Genomic DNA, 3,368 nt, shown 5'->3' with positions numbered 1-3,368 from the left:
ACTATGGGAAGATGGGGAGGTGTTTCGTGCCATAATATTATTCTAACATATATTTCTAATACATAAATGACAGCAAGAAGGCTTCAAGAAAATTATCATTTCTGTGTCCAAGCATACCTTCAAGAAAAGGGTATTCGGTATTTTAATAAATATGTTCTACAACATAAGAATGAGGTATTTTCAATAAAAGATTGGCATTATGCTGATGTTGATAAACCAACAACTTTAGATTTAATTAGAATGTTAAATAATGAAAAAATTATAAGGTTAAGAAAAGGTAAGGCTCTTTTAGAAATTCAAAAGAAATTTTATTGGTATCCTGTTGTAAAAAAATTATTTTGGATACAGGAATAACAAGAAATCCTGATGAATATATGTATAATATTCTATGGGGTGTAAACGATTCAAGTATAGTAAGGGATGAGGAAGGAGTTGAAGAAGAGAGGGAAGAGGAGGAAAAGGAGGAGGAGGAGAGAGAGAAGGAGGAAAGAGAGAAGAGAGAGAGGGAGGAAAGAGAGAGAAAGAATAAAAATCAAAATAAGTAAACCAGTGAATTTCAAAAACGAATAGAGGTATTAAAGAAATTAACTTATCTCACCAGGGAGGAATACAAAGAATTAAAAAGTCTATTTGCAATACTTTCGACAAGACTATCGACATCGAGAAGACATGTATTTTAATTCAAGTTTTTTCTTAAATAAATGGAGGAGAGAGTGAAGGCATTTCTAAGGATTCTTTATGTTTTAAAAATTAAGATTCAAATGTGCATGTTGGAAACTAAAAAGGTTTTTGCACTCTGCAGAAATTTTTCTCATAAATAAATGAGTTATTGTCTCAAATGTAAAAAGAAAACTAATACTAAAAATATTTCATATATTAAAAGTAAAAATAACAGGGTTATACAAAAAGGTATATGTTCGGTGTGTGGTTCAAAAAAAATCAATTTATCTCCAAACACAAACTCGGAGGAGATATACAAAAGTTTTTATCAGGAAGTAAATTTACAACTACTGGAATACCAGGGGAATTACATCTTCCAGGGTATTCTTTCTGTGGTCCAGGCACAAACTTGGATAAAAGATTAGATGAGGCAGACAATCCTAAATCCTGGAGTAAACCAATCAATAGAGTTGATGAAGTGTGCATGAGACACGATATTGATTATGGGAATACCACAACGTTGGAAGAAAAGCATGAAGCCGATAGAGAAATGTTATATAATTTGTCTCTGATACAAAATCCAACCTTGAGAGAAAAAGTTGATAGGTTCATCGTGAAGAAGATGATTAGTGCTAAATTGAAACTTGGACTTGGAAATTCAAAAAACTTATAGGCTCTAATGATGCCATTAAGACTGAAGAGCAATTAGCTGATGAATTACATAAACCAATATTCACAAAGTTTCAGAGAAGGAAAGTTTATTCCAAGGAAGTTGATTATATCTGGTCTGCTGATTTGATTGAACTCAATAATGATAAGGGGTACAAGTATGCTTTAACCGTTATTGATTTGAGGAGTAGATATGCGTGGGTTGTCCCTTTAAAAACAAAACAGGTAATACTCTTATGTTAGCTTTTCAACAGATATTTAATAAAAGTAAGAGAAAACCTAAGAAATTGTGGACTGATGAGGGTAGAGAGTTTTATAACAAGACATTTATGAATTTTCTAAAAAATAACAGTATTACATTATACAGTACCTTTAATGAAGGGAAGGCAGTTGTTGTTGAACGTTTTAATCGTACCTTAAAAGAGAGACTATATAAAAAATTCACACAACTCGGTTCACAACAATGGTCATCTTTTATTCAGGATATTGTGGATAAGTATAATGACACGATTCACACGTCAACGAATATGAAGCCATCAGAAACATTTACAAAATTAAAATATGAAAAAGAGATTAATGTCAGAAAACCTAAGTTCAAAGTTGGTGATATCGTAAGAATATATAGGTGGAAATCTCATTTTGAAAAGGGTTTTACTGAACGATGGACGAAAGAACTTTTTAAAATTGTTGATGTAATAGATACAGTTCCTTGGACTTATAAAATATATGATTTGGAAGGGGAAGAGATTTTAGGTTCATTTTATTCACAGGAATTACAAAAGACAAAACTAAGCAGATAATACACCTTTGTGGACACTCGAGGGCCAAGTCCGAGGTGTATAACAGTATATAATGTGTGTCAAGGGGGACGTTCTTAGATCTGTGAACCCCAAACACAGAATCCTCAACTGAATAGTCAAGGCTTAACTTTTGTTTGTGTGTGTGTGTGCAATGGGAGCAATAGGTTGGCGCTTCACTCCCTCCTACTATACACCGTTGTGGACACTCGAGGGCCAAGTCCGAGGTGTATAACAGTATATAATGTGTGTCAAGGGGGACGTTCTTAGATCTGTGAACCCCAAACACAGAATCCTCAACTGAATAGTCAAGGCTTAACTTTTGTTTGTTGATGTGTATGTATGTGTGTCCCAACCCTCACATTCAAAATCTCAACCCCAACCCTCACATTCAAAATCTCAACCCCAACTCAATCCTCGCCCAACACAATGTCTTTTTCAAAATGAGATTTCCACCTATATATATATATTTTTACGTTTTTTTTTTCTTCTTCCAATTCTGTCTTTTAAGGCTTTCAGGTTTGATGACGTAGAAAGGGGGAGTAAGCCTGCACTTTCTTCCCAGAACTTTCTTGATCTTGCTCCCATCAAGCACCATCCGACAAAGAACTACATCGATAGGTTTAGATCCCAAAGAGTGATAGCAACTCCAAAAGTCTCCAAAATATAAATAAATAAAATAATAATAATAATAAATAAATAAATAAATAAATAAAAGCCCCCAAAAAAGTTTCAAGTGTCCAACATAAACCCAACTTTCCAAGTCTTCAAGGTATAACCACATTCCCGTTGAGTTTCCAAGATATGTATCACATTGTGAGTTATCAATCCAGAACCCACATTTCAAGTATTCAAAGTAAAACCAACTTACAAAGTCTCTTAAGGATAACTCATTTACTGATTTTTTCAAAATTTGTGAGTCTCCAAGGTAGGCCCCATATTTAGAACCATCTTGGCAGAACCCTTTTCCTGAGTCTCCAAGGTAGTTATTTAAACCATCAAGGCAGAACTCATTTACTGATTTTTTCAAAATTTGTGAGTCTCCAAGGTAGGCCCCATATTTAGAACCATCTTGGCAGAACCCTTTTCCTGAGTCTCCAAGGTAGTTATTTAAACCATCAAGGCAGAACTCATTTACTGATTTTTTCAAAATTTGTGAGTCTCCAAGGTAGGCCCCATATTTAGAACCATCTTGGCAAAACCCTTTTCCTGAGTCTCCAAGGTAGTTATTTAAACCATCAA

At 34.1% G+C, this 3,368-nt stretch overlaps 1 long non-coding RNA gene across 1 annotated transcript in view; it reads right to left on the bottom strand.

Moving 5' to 3' along the window:
* Positions 1-1,783: 1,783 nt before the first annotated feature.
* The window catches only part of LOC147021735 (uncharacterized), a 3,125-nt gene continuing 1,540 nt past the window's right edge, over positions 1,784-3,368 (bottom strand). Inside the window, exon 3 of the long non-coding RNA XR_015060908.1 lies at positions 1,784-3,368. This exon is cut by the window's right edge and continues 304 nt beyond it. This is a non-coding gene — a long non-coding RNA (uncharacterized LOC147021735).

This window comes from Eptatretus burgeri, chromosome 8 (genome assembly GCF_056783735.1).
Source record: "Eptatretus burgeri isolate ZD-2024b chromosome 8, Ebu_testis_v1, whole genome shotgun sequence".
Lineage (NCBI taxonomy): Eukaryota > Metazoa > Chordata > Myxini > Myxiniformes > Myxinidae > Eptatretus > Eptatretus burgeri.
Note: the sequence above shows the minus strand (reverse complement) of the source record. Positions and strands in the feature narration are given on the sequence as shown.